The following is a 16,369-nucleotide window of genomic DNA, read 5'->3' as shown; positions in this document are numbered from 1 at the left end:
AGGTGTCTGGATGGTAGGAGGCATTTTTAGAGCTCTGCTTTTGCTTTCTGTTCTTTAGTTCTTGTGTAGAGCAAAGGCAAGGCTCCCATGGCAGTGGTATGGAATGAGGATCCGGGCCCTGAAATACCCACCCTGAGAGGCTTCGTGCTGCAGGCTTGTTGGAAAATGAGAGGGATAAATGAAGCGGAGAGTCTGCACTTAGGGACAGAGCAGAGCAAATGAACGTGTGGGCCCAGAGCGCAGCCATTCCCAGTTCTGTACACGGGTTGGTGCCACATCATGGGGATGCACAGGGAGGGAGGGAAGGATGGGCCACCACTGCTGCTCCAAGTGCAGCCCAGAGCTGCCCCAGACAGACCAGAAAAACAACGTGGCATGGAAATCAAAACACGGCTCCTGTTTGGCTATTGGTGCACAGGATGCAGTGGGGCCAGCGTGAGGTTTTGTGCTTGTGGTCAAGAATTTAACTTTCCTTTTTCTGAACGCGCTCTAACGTAAGACACTTTGGGGGTGAGGGTTTCAAATGAAACAGGATTCTGTGTATGCAGAAGTTGCTTGTTTGCAAATACAGTGATGTGAATTTAAACCCCTTGTGGTTTACCATGGAAAATACAGAGTTGGTGTTTTTCACCCAAACTGTGCTACACACACACTGCAGGCAGAGGGGACCGCACAGCCCGCGCAGGGGAGAATGTGAAACTAAAATTAACTTCCCTTGTACGCGCATGGACAGATGCAGATAAACGCACACCCAAGAGCTCAGTCAGGGTGATTTCCTCGTGCCATTTCTCTCTGTGGAGTGGATATGTTGGCAGGGAGAAGGCTGCGGCCCCCCAAGTGGTGCCTGGGCTGCGCCCCATGGGCACGTGGCACTGAGCCCCAGCTGAGGAGCTGGGTTTGTGGGGCAGGAGTCGATGGGAGGGGAGCAGTGCCTTGGGGAGGTTGCCTTGGCCATGCTCTTTGCAGACATAAATGGATAGTTAGCCTCCATAAAGCTTTGTAGGCAAGTTTGAGTCTTTATACATCTTGAATTTGTGTTTTTCCAGAAGTCGAGCATAAAAGTCTTCTTGCTTTTCAGCACGTGGATGGCAGTGTATTCCCAGCAAGAGGCAAAGGTGGCTCTTTGTGAGAGGTACGAGAGCCAGGAGGAAGCTTGTTCCTTCCTGGTGACATCTCACCTGGTCTGCTGCTCCTCTGCTCTAAATGGGTGGAGGGTCAGCATCCAGGGAGCAAGCCCCAGACTGCAGGCATGGGAAGGAGTCCTTTCACATCACATCCCTTAGTTGCATGGCACAGCTGCTGCCTGCTTCCCAATGACTTCTGTCTGTGAAGAAAGGCAGGATGCAAATCTCAGTGGTGTCATTTGTGAAATCACTGATTCTCATAAAGGCAGGGAAAGGATATGGTTTGGTATAATGAAGATAAATCATTTGAAATGGAAACTTACCACTCTTGTACTGGAACAAACAGATATCCAAGTATATATCCTATGCAAAGGGTGCTTGGATGCATTTATTGCTATGCATTAATGGGGTGGGTGCGAGAATTGCCCTAAACATACAGAACTGCTTTTACTTTTGATTCCTCCCTAGTGTTGAGGTTTACAGTCTGTAACACAACATGTGTGGGTTTCATAGGTCAGTCAGTCTGCCTTAGAGGAAATGGATTTCACAGGTAGTTTCTCATTCTCATTTACTCTGCGTTCTTCATTGGTGCAGAGACCCACAGTGATCCGAATGCAGAGCATCAGCTGTTCTTGGAGAACCTGGACATGATTGTTTTCACCAGGCAACAATTTTGGGAGGATTTTCCTTGAATGTACAATTTAGTAAAAATGGGAAATTGGTTTTTGAGTTAAGATAAGGCGCATGTTTGGCTTAACGTTTTTCTGGCAGAGACCTACAGACAGAATGAGCGCAGCTATGTCTGAGGGTGAGCTGGGGACCAGGACGGAGTGCTGGGGCAGGGGCTGCTCAGAAACTCTGGGTAGGAGGGAAGTATTTTAGGATTAAGTTTTGACTGGGAAAAGCACAGCTACTCTCTGCTGCTCCTGCATTCCTGAGATAGGCTGTTTAGTTGGCTCTTTCCCTCTGAGCTTCACGTGCTGCTTTGAGCCTTGGTTGCCTTGTTGGCCATGGGTGGAAGCATCGTCCAGGGGCATGCAGCAGCTGGCAGGTCGCTTCAGTGAGCTCCCCTGTACTGCAGTCCCATGGGCTCAAGCACTGCTTCTACAGGCAGTGCCAGCCCAGCTCCAGGAACATCTTCCTGTTCCCAGATAATCATTACTCTGAAATGAATGATGGCTCCCAATGCATTAGCATGTTCTGCCTTATAACCTGCTGAAATCAAACTCAGCCTCAGCCCTTTCACTGCTCCTCGGACTCCCAGTGACCCCAGTTTTCAAAGGAGTCACAGATTCATTCAACACAAGCTTTCAGTTTTGGTGCAGTCTCCCCTCTGGAACAGCAGCACCCTTTACCACCACCTGTCTTGGGAGAAAATGAGCTCGGAGAGCTCCGTGTCCTCTCCCCTTTTTTTTGCTCATGAGCCTCTACTGAGCTTTCCTGTGACACGATTTCATCCTGAGTTCACCTGGATTACAATCCCAACACCTACTCCAGTCCCAAAACCATTGTTATCTCCTCGGTTACTAACCCTAACCAAAACTCTCACCCAAGCCATGAAGACGTGAGCTGTGTTCAAACTGCCTCCAACAAGACCTGGAGTCCCCAGGGGGCTGGGTTTGGGGTGAGCTGTGGCCGAGGCTCCTGGAGGGGATTACAGCCAGAGATAGGGCTGGAGCAAGTTGTGAGATGGCAAATGGAGGTGGCCGAGAGCAAGGAGTGCATGCAGGGCCTGAAGGATATGTGCTGTTATATTTGATGTATGGAAAACTATTGGTTGGGTGTGGGGTTCTCTAGATTCAGGGTTCAATTCAAGCCGGTGTTTCACCATGAGGCGGGACAGAAGGCAAAGTGCTGCGGTCACGGGGGAAGCTTTCCCAAGCAGTGGGTCCTGCCCACATTGCCTGGGCTGCCGTCACGGGGATAAAGCAATGATGGTACTGTAGCTGCGTGGTCTGACAAAAGTCTTCCTTGGAAAAAACAGGCTTCAGGGAAGCGTATCTGATGTCGTCACCGTGAGGTGACTGAGCTAGAACAGTTTCCTTAATTAACCTTCTGTAAATGAGGTGCTTTGATGGGTTGCAGCTCAGCAGTGGAGCAGAGATCTATTTCTGAGGAAATTCTTCTGGATTCCAGCAGAGGTAAAAATGTCTTGAGTGAGGAGGTACAGTATCCAATAATAGCTCTAAAGCTCGCAGGTAACTCTTTGATCTCTTCTGTATCATGACTCCGCATTGCTTTTGAAAGACAGCTGAGTTTTTCGGAGCAGAAAGCGGCTTTTTCCTCGCCCTGCATTCAGTGCAGGCAGCCAACAGGTGTTGGGAGCACGGGAGGTGACCTCTCCTTATTTGCAGTTTGGTGACAAACACTGGAGAAATCTGGGTATGACAGCTACTCCTGCTTTACATATAAAAAGGAGCTTTGGGATTTATGTAATCAGCAGTTCAAAACCTATCAGTAGAACACAAGCAGCTCCAGGCTTTTTGCATGCAGCCGAACACAAAGCCACGCAAGGCATGGCCCACCCAGACCTGAATGTCCCCATGCCACAGCCCCTGAGCAAAGCTCCACGAGGAAACACTGCTCTGCCTTTCCAGAGCCATGCATGCAGGGGAGCAGCCATCCCTGCACATCTGGCTGGAGGCACAGCTGGCAGAGCATCCTCTCAACCCGACATCACAGAACATCCTCCTGCGCCTGCTGCGCCCACAGCTGCTGGGCTGCAGAGCCCTGTCCCATTGCTCCAACGCAGAGCAGCACTCACAGCTTCTCCCATCCATCCCCATTCAGGCTCCCAGAGGTGCTCTTTCTTTTCGCTGTATTTTACGAAGTGCCGTGTACACCTACTTTCAGCTATAAATAAAAAATAATCATGTGCATTTAACACTGATTAAAATTCTTTTTAAATTTATATGCAAACGAGGAGCAGCCACAGGCTGCTGGCAGGGTGCCCATAGGGCCCTTTGTTCTGGAGAGATCGTACACCACTGATGAGCAGATAAATTCGTCTTCAGTGCCATCGTCTTGTCTTCATTCTGCATCTTTTTTATAACTACTGGAAAGTGTAGGTTGAGAAACGCTGGTTTGATTAGCTGGGCTTGTGGTTGGTCCCTTTTCATGCCAAAATCATTTAAGTGTTCCAGACATGGCATACACCCATGGAATCTACAAATATATCTCTCCCCAGTGCGTCATAATTCCTAGGGTAGTAAGTGATGAATCATCAGGATCTAATGTGAAGATAAGCTAATTAGCATTAATCAGAACTCCTGCCTGAGGTGGGAAAATGCTAGGTGAGCAGTCTGTTGGCTGCCATTTGTGTTGTTTAATTATTTTATTTCTATTTCTTTCCATTTTACAAATGGGCCCCTTCAGATCTCCCAAGCTCGCAGGCGGTTTCCTTTAGTGCCCTGCAAAATATGGAACCCTGCTGGTGTCCCTGAGCACCTCACCTGATCCCACCCATCATCCCACTCCTTGCCATGGGCTGGAAGTCCACTGGCTGCTCTTAGTCACCTTGGGACTCAGGCTGCCTCCGTGTTGAATTTATAAATCATTATTGCATTGTTTTCCTTCTTGTGCCATCCCTCCTGGCACAGCTCCCATGCAGCAGGGTGCACGCACCCCTGGGTGCTGCCTGCCTCATGCTGGGTGCCATAACCCGGTCGTGCTGCAGGATCACATGGAATTCAGCCTCAGCAAACAGCGTGAGCAAGCACCACCCCGCGTGGCTGGGCTGAAGGATTGTTTGTGACAAATTCCTTTACGACTGCATCGTGCATCTGCAGTGTGCATCCAGAGTGTGAAAGGAATGGGCTTTGCTTGCACAGCTCCTGCTCTGTGTGCCCTGCACACATTGGGTTTGGGAGCAGGAATTCTGTGCTGAGCTCAGGCTTGGCCATTAGCATACAGCTAATTAGCTGCCAGTGAGACCTGAGCCCTACAAGGAAATGCTGTGAAGATGTTTTGGCAGCTGGGAGCCTCCAGCGGGCTTGGTGTGTTTTTGGGGGTGAAGCCCAATGCAGGGACAGCGGCGTGGCTGCAGGGCTCCTTGTGCCATGGGATGCCCACGATGAGAAAAAGGCAAAGTGTGTTCTGCTCCATGGGATGGGGTCCTGCACAGCCCCGACTGGTCACTGTATGCATGCAGCTGTTGGCCATCATCCTTTGCCACCCATGCACAGAGCGGAGGTTGCTATTCCCTGCTGCTGGAATTGCCTTTCCCTGCCCTGAATCTGCTGCCATCCCATAATTACACAGCTTCTTCCATTGTGGTGAAACCTACCCCTTCCTTTTGGAACTGTGGCACACAGGCTGTCTGCAGACAGCACCAGCACTGTTCAGTTCCTCTTGAGCACATGGCTCCTATTCACATCAGCTGTGTTCCGTAGCTCAGCACCGGGCTGAAAGCAAACCCGAACCTCATGTAAGCTCATGGTGCTTACAGCAGGGAGAAAGAACCAGAGAAGGTTTGCAGCCACTGACAGAGTCATTGCAGTCAGCCCTGGGACACTGTGTGAGAGCACTGCAGGGATCCAGAGGGCACCCGTGGGAAAGGAGAGCAACACATCAGTCCTGTGGGTCTGATGGCTGGGAGGCTCAGCCATCACCGGGAGCTGGTTACAGTAGATAGAGTAGATAGGAGGGATTAAATCCCAGACTACAATTTGTTTTTGGCTGAATAATTATGATTCATTAGTCCCAAGCACAAATTATAGTAATTTAAAATATTAATACTTCTTTTTATATATATATATATATAAAAAGGAGGAGGCAAGTGGACTGTGTCCGATAGGTCTGACCCCCATGGCCAGGCTGCCCTCCTTGGTTTTGTTCCACATCCCCAACCTGGCAATGGCAGTGATACCTCTGTGGTCATTGGGTCTCATGGCACAACTGTCCTCCACCTGCATCCCCAGACCTGCCATATGTGTGAGCAAAGCACAACCCTTCTGCCCCAAAACTGCACAGGCACAAATGAGACCACAGGCCATGGAGGTCTTCCTTGGGGCCACTCCTGGAACGGGGCAGTGGGCATAGTGGGATGGGCTGGGGATGGGGTTGTGATCATAAAGGTCTTTTCCCACCTGAATGATTCTATGGTTCTATGAAACTGTACATAAATGTTTTATGCATAATTTGGTATACATTTTGCATAAATATATACAGTTTGTATATATAGTGGCTATATATTTAGGAATAGTTGTGGTGTTTTTTTAATACAAAACATATAAAATAGGTCTTTATTTTATACAAAATGCCCTGCTTTAAGCTGTATTTACAGTGTGCACTGTGAGCATCACAGCAGCAGCGAGCCTGCTCAGATGCAGGAGATAACAGGGCTCCACCCTTGCAGGCACCTTTCAGTTAAACACTGTCACTGTTAAATCCTTGGGCTGAGCACAGCCTGGTGCGAATGCAGGGAGGCAGAGATGGATGCAGAGATAAGAGAGCACCAAGCACTGTTCTCGTGGGACACCCAGTGATGCACGGCCGTGGGACATGTCCTGCACCCCAACAGCTGTGCCAACATCTGCATGGGCCCGGCTGCAAGTGGGCTCCTGACAAGAGTAAGTGAGAGCCTGAAACACTGCAGTGCGTGGCAGATGTGGTTGTCATGCTGGTGTTGTCTGCTGGCTCAGGAGCTGTGCTCTGCTCCATCTAGAGGCTGTGCTTCTGCCCCGCACCTCCTGTGCACCCGGAGCAGCAAATTAAAAGTGCTGTGAGTTTATGTGCATTTATGCACGGGATGCTGCAGATCAAATACCTACAGACTGCCTGGCTGCCAGCATAGGGTGTTTTCCCTATTTTTTCTAGAAACCTGAATGAACATGTGCCAGTGCTGGAGAAAGTCATAGAACTGTGGAATGGCTTGGTTTGGAAGGGTCCTTAAAGGTCACAGAATCAGAGACTCACAGCGTGGTTGGGCTGGAAGGGACCTGACAGCCCCCAGCCCCACTCTGCATGTGCTGGCTGCCCCCAGCTCAGGCTGCACAGAGCCCACCCATGGCTGCAGGCACCTCCAGGGCTGGGGCAGCACAGCTCTGGCTGCATTGCCAGCCCCTCACCATGTCCTCCTGATATCCAGTCCAAATCCCCCCTCTGCACTCAGAAGTGCATGGCCCTCAGAGAGAGAGCAGTGAGAAATGTCTCATTGACTGTGATGAGGATCGCTGTAGAGAAATGTCTTGTATGCTTTGGTATCTTGTTGCTGTTCTGCTGAAGCCCTGCATTCAGTGTCCCCAGCTGCTGGCTTGCCTTGGGCTTCGTGTCACCCAGCAGTGCGGCTGAGGTCAGCTCTGTGCTGGGGACGCTCACAGGGACAGTGTTATGGGAATAGTGTGCTTTACAAACTGCTTTCTCTGCGTAGCAGCTCAGTGAGAGCCAAAAAAAAAAAAGTGTGAAAATGTGTAATCCTCTGTAATCTGTATGGTTTTAACTTGTTGTGTTCTCAGCAGCTTAGATGACGAGCGTGCGATAGACGGGTTTATTTCTGAATTGCAGACTTTACAGGGAAGAATATAAATCCCGAAGCAATTGGAACAGTGCTTTAATTGGACACAGCATTGGTTGTGAAGAGAGGTACTATTGCAGGGTTGGGTTGGACAGTGCGGAGTCCTTTGAGAGGACACTTCTGTGCAGGTCCCTGTCCCGGTAGCGGCAGCAGTTTTTCATTCCCAGCTGCCAGAAGGCAGATGTGGGACACACAGACGTCCTGCAGGACCTGGGTCGTTCCTGCACTACGATCTTGCAGTGCAGGCATTTGGAGGCTGCGTGCACAGAGGTGTGGCGGCTGTGTTTTGTAGTGTAATTGATGCTCTGCGTAACCTCGGTTTCATCATTCAGCAAATGCCGCTGTCAATTACCATAATGAGGCAGAGGACGTTGGGAGGGAGTGAAACACGGGGGCTGTGCTGCAGAACGGCTGCGGTTGGGCAGCTGTGTGGGTCAGGGGCTGGTTGGGAAGGGTCTGTGCCAGCAGCTCTTGCCTTTTGGCAGCTGCAGGCATGGAGCAGGACCCAAACCATCGTGCTTGGGCAAAACTGCATCCCACCAAGAGCTGTGGTTTCCACAAGTTGCATTTTTTGATGAAAATGAATAACGTTGCATAAATTTCCTGGCACGTCCCGTGGTGAGATCCAGCATTACATCTGTGTCCTCGTGTCTCACAGATCTGCACACATCGCTTTTCGGAAGCAGACGAAGCCCAAACTCAAAGCAAAACCAAGTTGAAAGAGCAAAGTTTCATCCATTATTTTTCTCATCAAAACCATATGAAATTGTGACTTTCTCATTCTTTCAGCACGAAGCCTTTGATCACTGCTGCCTCGTGAGCATTTGATCACTGGCTTGAAGCTCGACCCAGTGCTGGGCACGCTCTGCCTGCTCTCTGGTTTCCAAGTGAACGTTTTTGGTGTCTGTCTCGACTGTGTTATCCCAAGCTGCCATTCACATCAAGCTGTGGCCAAACGCTTCCTGGAGCTGTTGGAAGAAGTAGGCTGAGATGCTCGCCCAGCTGCAGCAGCATTCCTTTGTGTTTTATTACGTAGCATAGCACGAGGAGGAGCTGCAGTTTGCTGCGTTTCATTGCTGGTTTGAGTGGCAGCGCCCTTTGATGGCATCACCTCATGCTGTATGTAGCCACAGCACCAGAAATAGAGCACGAGACCTCCAGCCAGGGTCTGAAGTCCAAAGTCTGGTTTCCACACTGGGGACCCAAAGATGAAAATAATCACGTGAGCATCCAGTCACGTAGTAAAATATGATGCAATGGGCTGCGCATCTCAAAAAAAGCCTGAAAAACAGGCTGTGACAAGAGCTGAGAGCCAAGCTGGGCTGTGCACGGCTCCGTTCCACCCATGGCAATCTGTGCCATCTCACAGCACAGAACAGCATTGAGGCGTGGGGCTGAGGTGTCCTCGTGTGTCCCTGCCCTGTATTGCAGTGCTGTGCCGAAAAGCCCGCGGGGCCACGTGTCCCTTCATCCTACCACCCTTGGCCAGGCAACCTGGGGGATGAGATGCTGCCCGGGCTCCGTTTTGTTGGAGGTAACAGTTAAGGAACTTCCAGAAGTCAAGTGGCAAGATGAGATTAATTAGGATTCCTGTCTAATCCTAATTACAGTGATATTTGCTTCCCACGATAGGAGGCATTCATTACCATACGGATCAGTTTGTTTCTTCTCTCTGTCTGCTTCCCTCCCCCCAACAAAAAAAGGTTAAATAATATTTAATATATCTTTGCAATAATTAAAAAAAAAATCACTTCTTTTTAATCTCATATAAACATGAGATGGGCAGAGGAGAAACCCATTCAATTCCCTATTAATTTTCCCTGTTGCCTAATCATATGCAAATCCACCAAGCCCAGGTTTTAGCGCAGCCATGCACACGAAGAGATCAGAGAAAGACCCAAACGGGGCAGCGGGCTGCGGTGTGGGTCAGGGGCTCTCCAGAACCCTGCTGGAAGATAAATGCCACATTAGAATTAAAATGTTTGTTTCGCTCTGCGCTGTAACACTTGCTGGCTGTCAGAGGGAGAAGGGGCATTAAGCGTTATGGAACTAATTCCTCCTATCGAGAACAGTGGGATTTCTCCCGGCCAGACACGCAGCATCATCCCGGATTAGTGGCTCTAGCATTCTTTGTCAACATGTCACCATCGAGAGCGAGCAGAGAGCGGCACCGCTATCACTGTACGGCTGTGGGTGTCCTTGGGAGCTCCTTTTGGCTCCGGGGAGGATTATTTCCCTCTGCATCCTCCCAAGACGATGCTTCGTAGAGAAGAAGGGAAATAAATGTTAGTGCAGATCTGCAGACCTGGCGCGGGGCAGCTGCCCTATGCGGGGTCCTTCATCTCATGCAAGGAGTTTTTGTCCCCCTCCAAAAAACCCATTTGGGTTCAGCAGGGGCAATGTGAGAAGGAGGACGGCAGCCAGCCCTGGGCCTGCCCATCTTGGAGATGCGTTTGCCATCCCTATAAATATCAAATGATTTCACCATAGCGGTGATACGTGTAGCGAAGAGAGATGATAACTTTTACAAATGGTCATCCCTGCTTACACCGTGTTATCTGCTAATTAGCCACTGTACACACGTGGGCACAGCCATGTCAGTCCCACAGTGTCTGCCCCATAAGCGCTGTGGCAGCCGCATGCAGTGGGAGCAGTCAGTGTGTGTAAGCACTGCTCCAGTGCTGCTATGGCTGTTGTTTTCTGCAGTGCAGTTGCTGAGTTGGGGACTCACTTTCAGACAGTGAGAGGGACTTCTGAGTTGTTTTCTCTTTGTGATCAGTGACCACCCCTTTGAGAATGGAGGGGGACTGAAAGAAAATGTAGTTCAGCACAGCATAGCGTGGTGTGGTACAGCTCAGCATGGCGTGGTATTGTGTATTACATACTGCATCACACAGCTTATAGAATCATAGAATCACAGAATGGCCTGGGTTGAAAAGGACCACAGTGCTCATCCAGTTCCAACCTCCTGCTATGTGCAGGTTACCAACCAGCAGACCAGGCTGCCCAGAGCCACATCCAGCCTGGCAGGGATGGGGCATCCACAACCTCCTTGGGCAGCCTGTTCCAGTGCCTCACCACCCTCTGATGAAAAACTTCCTCCTAATATCCAACCTCCCCTGCCTCAGTTTAAAACCATTCCCCCTTGTCCTATCACTGCAGAACACAGTATAGCAGCACACCACCACCCAGCAGCACAGCACCCAGCACAAGGACCCAGACAGGCGGCTGTGGGCGCAGGGTGACGCGGTGACAGCAGCACGGCCACTCAGTGCGGAGGGGCAGGTTTCAACCCTCTGATCTTGGGGGAATTGAAACGCCTTCAATCACATCCGAGTTTTTTTTTTTCTGTGTGTGTTTTGTTTTCTTTTCTTAATTCCCCTCTTTCAAGTAAATGTTTTTGTTTTCACCTTTAAGTGGAAAGGAAGCAAAAAGCCGTGCAGCTGCAGTCCTGCGGGAGAGCCCAGGGGATGGCAGCGGGCAGCTGCTGCATGGCTGGCACTTTGGGGCTATGCATTCCCCCACTGGGGCCATGCTCCCCCGGTCTGGCCCCATCTCGGGCACTGCTGCAGCACACGGATGCATTTGGGTCCAGGTTTTGCCAATGCTTTGTCACAAACACTTGTGCTGCGCTCCCCTCCTCACCCCCCTTGGACATTTTCCTGATTAATTCTGGGTATCGGCACTGCTGCTCGCCTTCGAGGAGCTAAAGGAGGTCAGATGGTATCAGCGTGGGGGTCAGGGCCGTGCCTTCACTTCTGCAGCCATGGTGGGTTACTGGTAACACCAGCCCTGCAGCACCTGGCCCCATTCGCAGAACTGCGTTGCGGAGAGCAGCAGAATGGGGCCCTGTGTGGATGTGTACCAGGGCTGGGGGGGTGGGGAGGCAATGGCAGGGACAGCCCCCGTGTTTGGTGCTGGGCTGCAGCCGGCTGTTGTCCCACGTAGCCGAATGTTGGGAGCTCTCAGGTATCACTGCGGCAGTGCCCAGGAGCAGGGCAGCCCGCAGAGGTGGGGACCAGCTCTGGGCAGAGGTGTCTCTCCGACATGAGATGTCATCCTCAGGCAGTGATGCCACACGTTCATTTTTCAGGGGATTTCTCTGGTTTGGGGCATTATTGCCTCCGCGCTTGCCCTCTGTCACCCCAAGAGCACTTTTAATTTTATTTTTCCATGCCTTCATTTTTTTTCATGAAGAACCACCTACATTTTTCTCTTAGAAGATAAATACTTGAGAAGTGAAACGGCTCTTCCTGTGCCCGTAAACGGTGCAAAGCTCAGCCATTTCCCCACAGAGCTGAACTTAAAAACAATAACCCTTGCTACTTAAAGCCAGCAGCAGCAGCAGTGGGACCCGGTGCTGAGCATCTGCAGCTCTTCTAGTGATCGTGAGGCTCTCATACCAACAGAGCACCAGGCCACATCCCAGATCTGCAACCATCAGTTCATCAAGGCTTCTAAAATTATTGAAGTTATTTACCTGTATTTGTCCTCCTTTGTTGCTATTTGCATGCAGCTTTCTCTGGGAGTATGGATGCTCCCTTCCATAGGCAGTGCAGGATGAGGAATAACTGCATGCATCAGTGTAGGCTGGGGGCTGCTGGAGAAGGACCTGGGTGTCCTGGTAGGCCGTGATTGACCAGCAGTTCACCAGTGGTTGACCAACAGTTGACCAGTGGTTGACCAGCAGTTGACCGTGAGCGAACAGTGTGCCCTTGTGGCCAAGAAGGCCAATGGTGCCCTGGGATGCTTGGCATAGAGCATGGCCAGCAAGGGAGGGAGGGTCTCCTCCCCTCTGCTCTGCTGTGAGGTTGGCACATCTGGAGCACTGTGCCCAGTGTGGGGCTCCCCAGCTGCAGGCAGGTGGGGAACTGCTGGACAGAGTGCAGAGACTCTCAGGTGAGGGTTGGACTGGGGGGAAGTGCAGATGTCCCTTCCTGCCCCTATTGTCCTGTGACTCTGCGATGCTGAGTGTGCCATGAGATGGGGACAGGACCGGGGCAGCCCCACGGGTGCCCATCCCCATGGGGCGACGTGGCCCTGCTGACACCAGAGCTGCTGGGGTGAGGGCAGTGCTGACGTGGGTGGCTTTAACTTTCCCTTCTTCCTTTCTGCTGTGGCAGTGGCGAGGCAGTGCGACTGCAGCAAAAGTGAGAAAAGAAAAAAAAAACCTGCACTGTGAGGAGAAATGAGCAGATGCTGCTGGCCCAAGCGCTTGCGGAGCAGGGTCTCATTGCAACGTCTGCCCCCCGATGGAGGCTGGGTTAGGTTTATTCACATTGCCCCAAACTGGGAGGTTTGCTCAGGATGCAGAGGCGCTCTGAAGCTGTGCAGAGCTCTCCATGTCCCATACCTGAGAGCCCTGAAACACAGCGCTGAGCCCCACATCAACGATCCCACCCTGCAGGATGCTCCCAGCCCCGTTTGCTGATTTGAGCAGATGTTTGGATACGGGGCAGAAGGCAGAGCAGTGCTGGCTCGCTGCAGCCTGACCTGCTGCCTCTGTCTCTGCGGCACAGTGACTAATTCTGCAAAGAAAAGGAATTAATTCCTCATTGAATCAGCAGCAGCGAACTCCGTAGGTTTTGTTTTGCATAGCCAACGCGTAGACTCATCTCTCTCTCTGAGAAGTGACGTCGAAGCCAACACACAGGGCTGACTCCTGGCTGCAGCCCGCAGCACTGCTCCCCCCGTCCCTTTGCTGGGAGCGGTTTCTTGGTGCTGATGCACATAGCTGGGGATGCCCAGACCCCGGTGCACCCCAAGCACCAGTCCCTGGCCAGGCCCCACACTGCACAGCTTTGTCATTTCACTCTTTTTGGGGCCAGCAGTGTGGGACTGTTTGAAAGTGCTGTGAGTGATCTGGCCCCGCTGTGGCTCCGCTCCCCATCAGTGCTGCAAACCACAGCGCTCCGGGTCCTGTGCACCCCTGGGTGCTGCCAGCTGGGTGAGCAGGTGCTCTGTGGGGGGTCAGCCCCCTCCCACAGCTCCCAAAGTGTGTGGGGTCCCCGATATGAATAGGGTCCACTGTGCACCTGTGTGCATAGGGCACCTTGTGCTTTTGCGGCCCCTGTGTGAGTGTTGTCCCCCAGTGTTCACAGGGTCCTCTCCATGCATTGGGTCTCTTAAGAGCACATCTTCCCCACTGCACATGGGGTCCACAGCGTCTCCCTTGTGTTTCAGGTCCTCTTTGTGTAAGGATTCCCCATGCCTGCGAGGTTCCCTATATTCCCAGTGGGAGGGGTTGTTCCTAGGAAGGACGCTTTGTGCCTTTGTGCAGCAGCGCTGATCAAAATCGGCCTTGTGAGATGAGCTCCTGTGTTTGGTTTGTGTGATCTGCTCTTCTTTAACACGCTCACTCCGAGCCCTGTCTGCTCTTTTCTCTCTTTCTGTTTTAACAAACAAATGATGGAAAGGGAGCAGTGGGGACACCTGAGCAGTGCAGCGCCAGACTGAGACCTGGCTGCTCAGTGGGTGACCACCAAAGTCCATTCAGAGCTCTTCATTCCTTTGGCACCACATGGTGGGAGATCACCGGGATGCGATGCTTTGGTTTAGTTCTGATTTGTCTTCTACCCAAAAATTAACCCAAAATCTTGCCCAGTGCCAGCACTAGATGCTGGGATGCTTACAGCTGCAGCAAGGTGTGCTTTACCCAGCCTCACCAAAAATTCACTTCTTTTTAAAAAATCCTTTTCTTCTCCTAAACTAACCCAAGCAGAAAACCGTCTGTGTATTTTTTCTAGTATTTTCACAGCTAAAACCAATATTCTTTGTATTATAGTCCATGAAAATTCTCAGTATTGGCCATTTCACACTAATTCTGGGTTTTAATCATAGAACCACAGAATCATAGCTTGGTTTGGGTTAGAAGAGCCCTCTAAAGGCCACTTGGTCTCTCTCCCCACAATGAGCAATGAGCACCCACAGCTCAGTGCTCAGAGCCCCCAGTCTGACCTGGGCTGTCAGCAGGGATGGGGACCACCGGCTCTCCGGGCAGCCTGTGCCTCACTGCCCTTATTGTAACAAACATATTCCCTATATCCAATCTAAATCTCCCCTTTCCTATTCTGAAACCGTTTCCCATTTGATCTCTGCTGCGTTTCTCTGGCATTAGCTCCAAACTTTGAACTCTTGCAAGGCAGCAGAGTGCTCATTCCTGTGTGCTGTGGTGAAACATCTCCATCTTAAACATTGAGTCAAAACACCTGCTGCCATGAGGTGCTTTCCAGAAAACTTCTGGTTACAACGAATCACCGTTTGTCTAATGAAAAAGCCTCATTTTGTTAAAAAAAAAAAAAAGATGAATTCTGGATAGTTCTGCTCAGCCAGAAGCGAGTTCTTCCACTCGCCTTGAGCCTCCATCACAATCAGATATCTGCATGTAAGCTGTGAGGTCTTCTCATTTTGCCTTGCCAGCAATTAGTCCCTCCTAACAATTAGCATGGCTGCGCTGTCTCCTTGCTTATCAGATACTGAAGCCACTTTTCTGCTGCAGAGTGGGAGCTGCCTCCTCACGGCCGTTTCCCTTTGCATTCAGTGAGTCCCACCAGGGCGATGGGCAGCAGCTGCATGCCTGCACAGTGCTGGGTAATGTGAGGAGCCTGGGCACCTCAGGGACGTGGTGGTACCTTGGGTACCCGGTGGTACCATAGTGACCTGATTGCACTGCAGGACCAGGTGGGAGGGGCACAGTCACTGCTGTATCCCAGCACCTGCAGGCAACATGCACCTGGTTCACACCAGGAGTTGGGGCTCTCACCCACTCTTAAATACCTCCAAACCTGCAGCTCTTGATTTTTATTTGCACGAGCAAAGCCAGGTGGAGGATGGCATCCCCACCCACCCCATCCTTCCTATTGCAAGGTTCCTCCTGGTGCCAGCGGGGCTGCACGCTGCTCTGTCTGAGCAAAATCATGACCCAAGTGAAAGGCAGTGGTGAATCAACCCAGAGGTCTGAGATGAGCTGTCAGAAAGCAGCAGTGGTGCTCTGGAGTTGCCCCAATGGGACAAGAGCTGAACTGAACAGCTGCCAGCTCCCTCTCATCTCCCCCCAGTGCAGTGCTGCCATTCCTAGTTCTCCTTCTGAAGTTATATGGGACAGATGGTATTGTTGTGCTACCAGGGTGAAGGCAGCCTGGGTTTAAAGGCTCTCCTGGGCAAAATCAGGCAGGCAGGGAGCAGTGTGGGGTACTGCAGGTGAGACAGCTGCGTGCACGTGTGTGCATGGCTGTGTGTAGGGGTGTGTGTACAGCTGCGTGCACGTGTGTGCATGGATAGGTTAGTGTGTGAGTGTGTGCACAGAATTTCTGCATAGATTTGCATACAAGTGTGTGCAAAGGTGTGTGCATAGGTGTGGGCATGGATTTGTGCATGGGCGCGTGTGTGGATGTGTGCACTGATAAGTGCATGGATGTGTGCACAGGTGTGTGTGCATGTGTGTGCACATTGCTCACAGCTATACAGCCCTTCAGGCCGGGTCTCTGCTGTTCCACGCAGTGGTACCACATTGTGCAGCAGGGGCTGCTGGCCCCCCTGACCCTGTCCTGCTTACAGGAGCACCTGCAAAGGCCTGAGCACAATTTTCAGAGTGAATGTGCAGGATGTGAAAGTCCGGCTTCAGACCAAAGCAACACATGGGACTCTGTGTGCAGGGGGTGGGGGCAGCAGGAAACTGGAGCAGTGAGTTGGGTGACATGCTGTTAGCATTCATCCAGGGATAAATGATACT

General features: G+C 51.3%; 1 protein-coding gene across 8 annotated transcripts in view; it reads left to right on the top strand.

Annotated features, from left to right (window-relative positions):
- TCF7 (transcription factor 7) overlaps positions 1–16,369 on the top strand; it is a 57,179-nt gene that overhangs the window by 24,891 nt on the left and 15,919 nt on the right. The gene's annotated exons all lie outside the window — the stretch shown is intronic.

This window comes from Meleagris gallopavo, chromosome 15, assembly GCF_905368555.1.
Source record: "Meleagris gallopavo chromosome 15, MGAL_WU_HG_1.1, whole genome shotgun sequence".
Classification (NCBI taxonomy): Eukaryota; Metazoa; Chordata; class Aves; order Galliformes; family Phasianidae; genus Meleagris; species Meleagris gallopavo.
The sequence above is the reverse complement of the archived record's forward strand: the minus strand, read 5'-3'. Positions and strand labels throughout refer to the sequence as shown.